The sequence below is a fragment of the Rattus norvegicus genome, chromosome 17 (assembly GCF_036323735.1).
Source record: "Rattus norvegicus strain BN/NHsdMcwi chromosome 17, GRCr8, whole genome shotgun sequence".
Taxonomy (NCBI): Eukaryota; Metazoa; Chordata; class Mammalia; order Rodentia; family Muridae; genus Rattus; species Rattus norvegicus.
In genome coordinates this window covers 12,597,596-12,610,856 of record NC_086035.1, presented here as the reverse complement: position 1 = coordinate 12,610,856, position 13,261 = coordinate 12,597,596, and positions in this window count along the sequence as shown.

The window sequence follows — 13,261 nt, the reverse complement described above, 5'->3', positions numbered from 1 at the left end:
AGGTTCTTGCCCCTACTATACTGTGACACCCCCTAGGAATCCCTAATAGTACACATATCTGAGATGATTCAGTAGAAAAAAAAAAGTGCCTGTCCTGCAAGCACAAGGACCTAAGTTCAAATCCCAGAACCTGTGTGAAAATCAGGACAGGGCTGCACATATCTATAATCTCAGCACTGGGGGATCCCCAGACCTTATTGGCTATCAGCTGGATCAGTGAACCTCTGGTCCAGTGAGAGCAAGGACCTCACTAAATACATAAAGGTGGAAAACACTAGCCTTGGGCCTCCACACATGAACTCATGTGCTTGTGCATCCGCATGCACATAGCCTCACCAGCAAGTACACACCATATACTACACCCCCGAAAAAAATGTGTGTATGCAGTCTCTACACCCTCCTCATCCAGAGAAAAGTGTACCTGAGCAGAAAGTAACTGTCAAAGGTGACAATAAGGAAACCAAACTTTTTTTTTAAAGATTTATTTATTTTATGTATTTGAGTATACTGTAACTGTACATACCAGAAGAGGGCATCAGATCCCATTACAGATGGTTGTGAGCCACCATGTGGTTGCTGGGAATTGAACTCAGGACCTCTGGAAGAGCAGTCAGTGCTCTTAACCACTGAGCCATCTCTCCAGCCCAGAGCTAAACCTTTTATGTTCAGGCTACATTTAGAGAACTTAAACTCAGGTAAACTAACAGCCTCATACCTAACATTAGTTTCCAAGCTACCCTCCAACAAAACGGGAGCCTAGCTCCAGTTTCTAGGCTAACCCCAACAGACCAGCATCTCCAGGTTAATTTCCCCCAGTAATCCAGTGTTTCCAGGTTAATCCCCAACAAGCCCACCCCCTGCCTAAGGACCACCAATGCAGAGGGAAGCGGAAGTCCCAGCAGCATCCAATTATGTTAACGGCCACAGGAGCTCTCCAATGAGATGCTTGCCAGGCTCAAGACACTCACCTGTTGCTTTCTATAAAGCCTCACCCCAGAGATATTCGGCACACCTCTCCACCAAAACTGTCATGCATGTCGGTGGTGGGCTGAGAGACCCGAACTAGCTCGAATAAAGGCCCTGTTGCGATTTGCATCGGATTGGCTCCTGTCCAACAAAAGCAACTTTGGAAAGAAAGGGCTGCTCTGGCTCTCAGTATCACAGCATGGTCCCTTGAGGCAGGCGTTTGAAGTCAGGAGCCTGAGGTAGCTTGTCAAAGTATGTTCACAGTCAGGACAGACAGACTGACACAAGCTGGCACTCAGCTTGCTTCTTCCTCTCTCTTTCATCCGGGAAACCGGCCCTCTGAACAGCATCACCCACATGTAGAGTGAGTCTCCCCAGACCCGATAACCTAATCAAAGTGACAGGCAATTGAAAATCCCATCAGCTTGGCAAAAGTAACCATGCAAACACGAGGACCTGAGTTTGATCTCCAGAACCCATGTCAAAAAAAGGAAACTGAGCCAGGCCCACACACAGTTGGTCCCCCTTCCTGACTAGGAAGTCAGCCTGGGAGCATCAATGAGTCCCAGGCCACTAAGAGTCTATCTCAAAAAAAAAAAAAAAAAAAAAAAAAAAAAGTGGAGCCAGGTGTGATGCTTGGCCCAGAGTAGCACTATTAGGAGGTGTGGCCTTGTTAGAGTGGGTGTGGCCTTGTTGGAGTGGGTGTGTCACTGTGGGCCTGGGCTTAAGACCCTCATTCTAGCTTCCCAGAAATCAGTCTTCCACCAGCTGCCTTCAGATGAAAATGGAGAACTCTCAGCTCATATGGTCCACCATATGGATGCTGCCTTGATGATACTGGGCTGAACCACTGATCCTGTAAGCCAGCCCCAATGAAATGTTGTCCTTTATAAGACTTGCCTTGGTCAGATATCCACTCACAGTAGCAAAACCCTAACTAAGACACCAGGATAGCGGTGCCTCCTTTTAATCTCAGCGTGGGCAAGGCAGAGAGGCAGGTAGCATGTCTGTGAGTTGAAGGCCAGAGTGGTCTACCTAGTGAAACCCTATCTCAAAATAAACAAACACGTGAACGGCTGCCCTGAGAAATAACATTCTCTGGCCTCTATGTGCACCTGCGCCCATGTGTAGCCACTCACGTGCACACAAGTTATAGGTCCATGCAGGCGTGCACGCATGCACATGCACGCACAAGCTTACTCACAACCAGAACTTAAAGAAAGATTGAGGACCCAGGGAAGTGGCTCATGGATACAGGAGCTTACTGCCATACTTAATGACCTGAGTTTATCCCTGGGACCCACATGGTCCTCTGCCCTCAACACCCATACCACGGCACACAAACTTGAGAGTGTATTAGCACAGACACACATAATGATTTTTTTTTTGAAAATTAAATACGACTCATTTTTCTAGGAAACAGTAATAAAAAATGGGAAGGGACAGTTTATGGCTGAGATTGTATTTTCAAAGCTATTTATTCAGCCCTTATCACTCCATAACAAATAATAAACCTTTTTCCCCCACATAACAACCTGTAGTTCTTCAGCAACACCCATGTATTATCCCAGAGTTCTGTGGGTCAGAAGTCCAAGTGGGTCAATTAGCTTCTCTGCCCAGAGTATCACAAGGACAAAGTCAAGTGCTTGTATTTGGCGACTCAGGGGAGACACCACTTCCAGCCCATTGGTACCGATGGCCAGATTCAGACCCTTAGATTCCTCTTTTCTTACTGCCTGTGGGCCAGAGACTGTTTTCAGCTCCTGAGGTCCTTTTGGCTCAGGTCTTTGTCCCATCTTCACCTCAAAGCCAGCCACAGGTGTCCTCTCTCAAATCTCTCTTATGTCCCTTTCTGTAACCAGCCAGAAGAAACTTGTCTTTTGGGAGATGAATAGTAGGGGCTAGAGAGATGACTCAGTGTGCAAAGCGCTTGCTGTGCAAAGATGAGGACCCAAGTTCAAGCCCCCAGAAACCATGTAAAGCTGAGTGCAGTAGCACACATCTGCAATCCCCGTGTTCCTATGGAGAGAAGGGAGTCAGCGGCAGGAGAATACTCAGAAGGTCATTGGCCAGCTAGGCTGGTGTATTTACAACAGTGAACAACAGAAAGACAGGTCCTATTTAGCATAGAAGAAGAGGAAACCCAAGCTAAGATGGTCCTCCGATCTCACACACATTCGCACACACAAACACACCCAACCACGTGTGATAGCTTGTATAAACACTCAGAGACTAACACCCAAAGACCTCATGGTGCCTTATCCCAGATGGCCAGTCTCAAGAAAGACAACTTGCAAGTTTTACTGCTCCTTGAGGTAGCAAAACACCCCTATCTGTGCAGATACGGACCCAGCGCAAACAGCCCAGAGACAAGAGCAAGCTGCTCCCTTCCTTTACAACCCTGTAAGCTCCTCCCATCTCTCTCAGCTGCACAACCCCCTTTGCTGCTAACAATTCTCTTTCCTCTTCTGCCCAGGTCCTGGATCATTCTTTACTGGTGATCTTAGGTCCATCAGAGGATCTCCCTGACTTTAGGTCCCACTGGTTTAAACACCACAGTCCAAAGCAACCTGGGGAGGAAAAGGTTTATGTCAGCCTACATTTCCAGGTCACTTGAAAGAACTCAGAGTAGGATCTCAAGGCAGGAACCTGGAGGAGACACTACGGAGGAGCACGGCTTCCTGGTTTCCTCTGTGGCTCAAGCTCAGCTAGTTTTGCTCACACAGCCTCGTGTCTAGGGCACCTGCTGTCCACAGCACGCTGAGCCCTCTGACATTGATTAACAATCAAGAAAATGCCTGATAGACATAGCCACAGGCTAATCTGATGGGGGCAACTCTTCACAACTGTGTTTCCCTCCTCCTGTTTGACTCTGGGCTGTGTCAGTAGACAATAGGAATCAAGCAGGACAACTGATAAACAGCTTTTTAATCTTCAAAATCTCAGGCCTGGGAGTAACTCCAGGAGGCTTGGGAAAACGCTGCCCGCCATGGGTTGCGAACCAGAGCTAATTAAAAAAAAAAAAAAAGGGCTATATACTCTCTTTTATCTAGTTTCATCATAGCATAGTTTGTGACTGCTTCCTGATGTATATATGTATTCATAATTCAATACTTATTTATTCTCAAAACCTGGTTCTGGCATAGCCCGAGATGGCCTCAAATTCGCTGTGTTGCTGAGGCTGGCCTTGAACCCCTGAACTTCTATTTCTGCCTCTGCCTCCCAGTGCTGGCATCCTAGGCCTGTGCCCCCAAACCTATGTCCTTCGTTTCTGTTTATTCCTGAGTAGTAGTCCTCGATGTAAACGTACCAGGAAGTAATTATCCACTCGCCTGCTGGTAGATGTTCCGGGTGTTTCCAATGTGGGGCTATTGCAAAGGAAGCTACTTTTGAGCATTTGTCCACAGGTCTTTGTGTAAGCGTGCATTCTGTTTATTTTCGGCAAAGACCAGGGAGCAGGGAAACTGGGTCATCTAGTAGATATGCATGCTCAGCTCTAGGAAACGGCCACAAATACTTTTCTTGTGCCTGTAGCACATACAGTCCAACAGGAGAACGGGCTGCTGCTGGTGGCGTGTATTCCCAACCCAGCAAAGTGCAGGGGCAGCTCACTGTAGCCCTGTCTGCTTGTTCCGGGTAACAGCATCAAGCAGCAAGAGATACCCTCAGGTCTCTGTTGGCCATGTGTAGATCGTCTTTGATAAACTGACTGTTCAAATAATTTGTCCACTTGCTGATAGCATTTTTTGCCTTTTAAATTTTAAGTGTCAGTTGCACACAGTGGTTACAAGTGACTCCTCAGACACCAGGGCCACGAATACATTTTTTAAACATCCTATCGGCCATTCCCATTTTCTTAACTTTCCCCTTTTTAAACATCAACTCCCTCCCTACAAAGCCCAGGCTGGTCTGCTACTTCAGATCTGCTCCCACCATCTTGAAAGCGCTGGCTGAACCTGCAGGCTTGCCCAGAAGCATGCACCCAACTTTTTAAAAATATTTATCTCTAGTCTTTGTGTGTGAGTGTTTTGACTAATGTATGTCTGTTAACCGTGTGTGTGTGTGTGTGTGTGTGTGTGTGTGTGTGTGTGTGTGTGTGTGTATGCCTGGTGCCCTTGGAGGTCAGTGGAGGGCTTCAGATCTCCTGGAACTGAAGCTACAGGTGGTTGTGAGGCACGGTGTCAGTACTGGGAACTGAGCCCAGAGCCTTCAAAAGAATGTCGAGTGTTCTCAACTCCTGAGCCTTGATCCAGCTTCCATACGCCCGGCATTAAGAGTGTCATCTGAAGATTTAAGAATTTACATTTTGTTCCCTGAGTTCAGTCTGATGGTTGGCTCCAAGCATCCGCATCCACATAGGTCAGTTGCTGGCCTGACCTCCCAAGGGACCACCGCACTAAGTTCCTGTCAGCCAGGGCCTCTTAACCACGGCAACAGAGATGGGTTTGGTGTCTGCAGGCATGATGCATCCTCAGGTAGGGCTGTCCCCAGTTGGTCCTTCCTTCCATCTCTGTTCTATTTTTGTCCCTGTTCTTCCTTTGGAACTTTGAGATGGGTGAGTGGCCCTGAAGGGGGAGCTGGTGAAAGGACTGGAGGAACAGAGGGGGATCGCAACCCCATTGGAAGAACAACATAGGCTGGCCTGACCACCCAGTTCTCCCAGAGTCTAGACCTCCAACCAAGGAGTGTACCTGGAGGGATTCATGGCTCCAAATATGTATGTAGCGGAGGATGGCCTTGCTTGACAGCAATGGGAGGGGAGGACCTTGGTCCCCGGGGAGATTTGATGCCCCAGAGTAGGGGGATGCTGGAGCGGTGGGGCAGGAGAGTGGGGGTGGGTGGGGGAGCACCCTCGTAGGCAAAGGGGAGGGAGGAGGGCAGATGTGGGATGGGGGTGGGGTGGAGGTAACCGGGAACTGGGATATCATTTGAGATGTAAACGAATGGAATGATTAATTTTTAAAAAAAGAATTTACATTTTGGGAAAAATAATTTTATCAATTTTGTGTACTGTGTAAATAGAAAGTGTGGGCTAGAGAAAAAGATTGGGGTAAGAGAGCGCTTGTTGAGCAAGCTGGAGAACTTGAGTTCAGATCCCTAGCACTGACATGCTTTGGCATGTCTACACAGGTTTCTAAGCCCGGCTTCCGTGCCTTCTCCTCTGGCCTTCAAATGCACTCACACGGGTATGTACCTATGCACACACACATGCAAACATATGCACACACATACACACACATGCACACTCATGCACACACATGCACACATATGCACAGATATGCACACACATACCCACAGACAGAGTCTGCTTATTCAAGATCACAAAGGCCTTTTTTTCTTCTAAGAGTTTTACGTCTGTGATCATTTTGAGTGAATTTGAATTTGGATGAAGTAAAGAAAGGTTGACCGGGTACGCACCTCCACCCCAACCCCCACCCCCACCCCATCCCACTCTGATCTGGGGACACCAGCTGGCTTCGACTCTCTGACTGTGATGCCCAGTGGGCTCGCATGCCCATCCTCCCATTCAAACGTCATCTTGCCATTAGTGTGATGCTGAAAGAAATCTGGGACCAGGTGGTGCCAGCATCAGTCCCACAACATTTTTAAATTGCTTTGACATCAGCCTCCTTTTGTCGTTCCAAGTCACTCTGAGAATTAACTTCTCAATTTCTACCCAGAACTGTGCTGAACTATTCTCCAAGTTTGCACAGGATCTAGTTTACTTTGAGAACAGCCTATGGCTTTTGTCCTGTTTTGCCTCCCAACCAAGTGAGACTCAGAACACATTTCTCCAAAGTATTCGATGCCTTTCACAGGTAGCATTGTTCTGTAGTTATCTCAAACTTCCCCTTACGTATGTGTTAAAACATTTTACTGGGGCTTACTGTGGTTGAGATTTTATTTTTTATTTTTGTTTTCTAATGATTTGCTATGTGTGCGTAAATATGCCATTAATTTTTATATTCTGAAAAATAAGCAAGTAGAGATTTGAAGAATCTTTGAGAAGGTTTTCTATATAAGTAAATAATAAAATAAATAATGTTATAATGAGAGAGCCTTAATTCTTTGTCAGCGTGTTTGCTTTTTTTTTTTTTACAGCCTTGTCTTCTTTTGGTTCATTGTAACAGCTAGATTCTCAATATAATGCTGACTTGGGGCAGGGGTATCTTGTTCTGGAGCACAGAGAGCACTGTATTTCAACAGTAAGTGTCCATGAGCTAGGATTTCCACAGACACCACTTGTCAGACCAAAGGGGCTCTTGGTTAGTTGGTTGTAAAGATCAATGCCACCGTCATGGAGAGACTTAACTCTCCTCTCTCAGCAATCTGACAGTTAATTAGGAAAACCACCAGCAACCAAGAGTGGACTGTGCGTCGGCCGAGAGCCCGGCTGCTGTGGGGACAGCACTATTGGGCTTCTCCTGAGAGACCCACTGAGATGGACTGTGTGCTACAACATAAATCTTAAATAATTTCAAATATCCAAAGTCACACAAAGGGGGCTCTGCTTCCAATTAGGACTTAATAAACAGGATGCAGAGGAAGTTCATTGGTCGAAGACTTCTCACTTGATAACCTAATTCGCTGAATTCAGTTCTCAGAGCCCATGTTTTCAAAGATCCAGGTATGGTGGCTAGCGGGAAGGTGGGGCCAGGAGAATCTCAGTGGCTCTGATGGACGGCCAGCCAGCAGATCCTACTCAGTGAGCTCCAGACCAGTGAGAGACTTGCCTCAGAAAATAATGTGCCTAAGGAACAATACCCTAGGTGCACAGAAAGAAACACATGTACACACACACATACACACACACACACACACACACACACACACACACACACACAAACCACACACACACACAAATGGCATGAAATAAATTGACAGCTAGAAAACAAACATTTGAAAAAGTACAAAGCTAAATCTTAATTTACAGATGAGGAAAAATGAAGAAAGTTGTAGCTGATCAAGAGAAATAGTAACAGCACCCAAACAGAAACCTTAGAAGTAGGGGACCAGGCCAGGAGGGATGGCTCAGTGGTTAAGAGCACTGACTGCTCTTCCAGAGGTCCTGAGTTCAATTCCCAGTATCTACATGGTGGCTCACAACCATCTATAATGGGATCTGATGCCCCTTTCTGGTGGTGTCTCATATACAGCTGCAGTGTACTCATATACAAATAAATAAATAAACATTTTTAAAAAGTAGGGGACCAGCTATTGCTTGGATGTCACAGATATTTAAGATATTAAGATTTTTTTTACTATGCTAATCAATTTGGCAACTTAATAAAAGTAACAAATTGGCTGCAGAGTGTAATTCCCGAAGACGACACGAGACAGGGAGGAAAATCTGAAGATCACTTTGTTCCTTGCAGAACTGAAGTCTGTTGCCACAGGCCTTCCAGCCAAGGGAACTCCGGCCCAAGGGATGATGTCACAAGAACTCTGCCAAATGTTAAGAGAAGTCGTAAAGCCACCAGTTACCCAAACCATTCCAGAAAACAAGACACGAACGAGGCCCACTGTGTTTTACAGGATCATCTTAACCTCACACCACAACAGGACAGCACATGGCTAGACAAACAGACCTTGTCAGGGCATCAGCTAATGACTTAACACCCTCCCGAGAGGCTGGAGCACTCTGTCTAGCTGCCACCACACTGGACAGACTCCTCCAGGCTGGTGGGTATGGGCTGCTGAGACTACAGACATCATCGTGTCAAACTTCACTCCACGATGATGTGCTTCACTGGTTTTTGAAACATTTGCTTGTGCATTCATTTTTTCAGAGGGGGAAAAAAAACCTATGTGTTTGGCAGAAAGCCAAAGATAGTAACTACACTCTGAGAGAAGCTGCGTAGGGGAGGAATCTGTGGAAGGAAGACAGAAAAAAAGTCCAAGAGAGAATGGGCCCCCAGTATTCGCCCTGGTGTCGGGGAAGAGCCTTGCATGGTTAGGCACAGGGACTCTGAGAAAGGCCCTGCCCAGTCTATTACACCAGAGGCTCTCATGGTTTCTACTGTGGATACAGAGCCCAGGGACCTTCCTGTTCAGATTATAAATAATATCGAAGGTCTTTAGTGATTAAAACTCAGGGGACTGGGCTGGGCTGGGCATGGAGCTCAGTGGTCCAGCTTGCCAGGAAGCATGAGGCACCGGGTTTCACTCATAGCACCAAAGATGTGGCAGGGAGAAAATATCGAAGGAGGAAGGAGAGGAGGAGGGAGAGAAAGAGGAGGAGAGAGGAGGAGGGAGAGGAGGAGGGAGAGAAAGAGGAGGAGAGAGAGGAGGAGGGGGAGGAGGAGGAGGGAGAGGCAGAAGAAAAGGATGAAGAGGACAAGGAAAGGAAGGAAGGAAGGAAGGAAGGAAGGAAGGAAGGAAGGAAGGAAGGAAGGAAGGAAAGAAGGATCAGTAACCACAGGAACATCCCTGGTGCCCAAGCTCTCTGAGGAACTTCAGTAAAGGCCCATAACTCTCAGCACATGTCACCTGTAAGAACAGCATGTGCAGGCCTTGGTGGCTCAGGAAACAGGGTCTGAGGGAAGACTTCCTGGCTCATAGTTTGACAGCCATGTTGCTTAAAGGACTAAGAGAATGACTATTAAGGTCTGAAATAGGGATTGGCCCGGAGGCTGTGTTGTACCTGCAGTCAGCCTGCGCCGTCGTGGCCTGTGGACCTGACACCTGCAAGCAGCCCTGACGGTGTCACTGGAATCAACTGAGAGACACACTCAGAGCATAGGTGTGACGGGATAGTCCTGCTCCGTTCAAGTGGGGACAGGATCTTTGTAAAAAATCCACGCCTACTGTGCTGTACAAAAGCATTGGTTCCAGACAGACTGTGAAGAAGGAGGAGGAGGAAGAGGAGGAAAAGGAGAAGGAGGAGGAAAGGGAGAGGGAGGAGGAGAAACTGAAAAAAAAGTAGTCCTGAAACACGGTGTTCCAGCATAGCAACCCCATAGTGTGCTTTGAGGTTTGGCAGCTTTCAGTGTGCTTTCATTTTGTGTCGTTTTTCCTTTTATTTGTTTTTTTTTTTTTTGAGACAGTCTCATTACTTCGTCCAGACTCCTGCACTTAAGCAATCCTCCTGCCTCAGCCCCGACCCCCGCCACCAGCCGTTGAGATTACAGCTGTGTACCTTCGTACCTGACAGCTAACAATACTATAGACTTCACAGCTTAACGGGGAATAGGACCCAGGCTGCAGGAAGCCCTGGGTTGGATCCTCAGCTTGGACTAAACCTAGGGTGGTGGTGCACATCTGTAATCTCAGCAGCAGGGTAGAGGCAGGCATAGAAGCGTCAAGGATTTATCTCTGCTCAGATCTCACCAGACTGCTTGGAACAGTTTTGCTTCTCTGAGTCAGCCTGGAGGTAGGCCTCTATGTGGTTACTCGATAATCTTTCTTCAGAGCGACTGGGAGCCCCAGCATCCAGTGGTCACGTATTCACAGTGATGGGTTCACTCTGTTTCCCGGAAGGCTTTACTCTACAGTTAACCGACTACTCTGAACCAGTAGTGCCATGGCTGTGACCCACACCAACCTCTCTCCCTCCCTTGTCAAAGCAGATCAAAAACCCAAGACCTTCCTTCCACATTGGGTGCGATTTCACGGTAAGTCCTTCCTGTGGCTGGCCGAGCCCATCTCTGAGGCTGTGTTGAGTCAGAAATAAGTCAGTATGGTTGTCACCAGAATTGTTCAGGTCAGAGCCTGGGCCCTGGCAACCCGAATGGCAGACTCTCTGCCATTTTAATTTGCCAACTCAAGGGGCAGGTCACAGTGAAAGGGAGAAGCAGATGTTTGTCAATAAAGCCACATTGGGAAAAGGAACAACAATATTTCCATGACAACCCCTCTGCCCCTAGTCAATCTTTAGGGTCCTGGCAGGAGGACTAGGCTCAATAGAAGGCAGGGGATACACATAGCTACACAGTCTGGGTCAAAGGGTGGCCCTGCACTCTGTCATTGACTCCAGCCTGCCCGCAAAGTGATTAGAACTGTGGGGAATCGTTCCAGGAGCCAAGTTCCTCTAGCTGACTCCAGGCTTCAGTCTCTTCCTCTCTTCAGGAGATTCCTGGGGGTACTCCATTTCCTTGGGAACAGTGTTTTAGTAATCTGATAGCTAAGGGAGAAACAAGAGTCTGTCTCGTTTAGAAAAATCTCCCCGTTCCTATCAGTTACTTAAGTGGCTTATTCAGGGGAAATTCTGAGTTGGGTGGATTTGGGGCAAACTTAGCTCAGATCATGAAAAGGTCCCTCTGACTAGGTCTCAAAGGACCCTGGACTTCATCAAGGTCAGGCACCATAGACCAGGACAGAGCAGTCTGTTAGCAGGGATGTTGGCATCGGCTGGTTCTGTCTGGACAGCTCTAGAAACCCACATCTGACTCCATTACATTCTGTCCATAGTGCCTTGTGTTCATCAGCCTGGGACATCTGTGCCTGTTGGTAGAGGAGGGCAAGCTTTTCAGGGAGTGACAAGGGCCAGCCATGTGGGCATGTATTCATAAACACCCAGAGGTACAGCCAGTCACATTGCCACTTCCCTCTCCCCAGCAAGCTGGCCATGTAGCAGGAATGCATTCACAGGCAGCCAGAAGTACAACCAGTGCCCCACCCCCACTACTTTCCTTTTCCCCCTAAGCCTTCCATTTTCCTCCACTTGGTGCTCAACCATAAGGGACATAGGAAGGAAAGCCAGGCCACAGGGAACCTTGCCTGAGAGCAACAGGATAACCCTTGTATGTATCCTGTAGTTCCGGGCTCTCTGCAAGGCTGACAGTTATCTGAGAGTTAAGTTGGAGCTGTGCCAGAGTCACCCTGAAGTCGACATTACTTCTATAAAGTGACTCAAATCAGTCAAGCATGTGCAGGTGTAAGTTAAGCTGCTAAGTGGAAACAAACAGCGCTAGACAGCTCCCTGGGGTACCTCAGACTCCCCACTGTTATCTGGGCTTTACCTCTCTCTCTCTCTCTCTCTCTCTCTCTCTCTCTCTCTCTCTCTCTCTCACACACACACACACACACACACACACACACACACGCACACACACACACACACACACAGAGAGAGAGAGAGAGAGAGAGAGAGAGAGAGAGAGAGAGAGAGAGAAAGGATGTTTAATGTTTTTAAAGATTTGCTTTTATCTTTTGTGCCCGGCTGTTTGGCTTGCATTTGTGCCTGTGCACCATGAACTCGCGGTGCCCATGGATGCCAGAAGAGGACATCAGAGTCTCCTGGAACAGGAGCCACATACAGTTGTAAATTGCCATGTGGGTGCTGGGAATCAAACCCGGGACCTCTGGAAAGCACTCGGTGCTTTTTTTTTTTCTTTTTTCTTTTTTTCGGAGCTGGGGACCGAACCCAGGACCTTGAGCTACCACTGAGCTAAATCCCCAACCCCGCTTTTTTTTTTTATTGAATATTTTATTTATTTACATTTAAAATGTTATTTTATTTCCCAGCTTCCCCTCTGCAAACCCCCCACCCTGTCCCCCCTTACCCTGTGTCTATGAGGGTCCTCCTCCACCCACTCCCGCCTCACTTCCCTAACATTCTTCTACATTGGGGCATCAAGCCTTCACAGGACCAATGGCCTCCCCTCCCATGGGTGCCTGATAAGGCCCCTTTAGCTCCTTCAGCCCTGCCCCTAACTCCTCCACCGGGGTCCCTGTGATCCTCTAATCGGTGGTTTTGAACTTCCACATCCTATTCGTCAGCATCTGCAGCCGGTGCTTTTAATCATGGTGAACCATCTCACCCGCCCCTTAAATAAATAAGTAAACTTAAAAGAAAACGTAAAGAGCAGACAGACAGGGTAACATCAAGCCAAGACGTTCTTGTACCACAAAGAGAAAGATGGTGGGATACAAAGCCAGACTGCAAACAGAAAGGAAGTACCTTCTAGCTATTCATCCAGTGAGGGATTAATGCTGAGAGCACACACACAGGGAACATCGTAGGGCTGCCAACCACTGGTGACGCCACTGGAACCTTGTGCCTGTCCCTCGAAGCACTGAGTGAGACCTTATGCCTGCCCATCACCACCTCAACGACATCCCTCAGTCTCCAGCACAGCGCTCCCTATGGGACACCTTGCCCTATGTCAGTGTGTCAGTGTATCAGTGTGTCGGTGTGTCAGTGTGTCACTGTGTCACTGTGTCAGTGTGCCATGTCCTTGGTGGCTCAAGCATGACTCCGGCCTCTGCACATGACCACTGACAGGCTGGGGGGATATGGACACACATGACTTGGCTCCATTGAATCGCCATTTGGAGTAAGGTCCTGAGACAT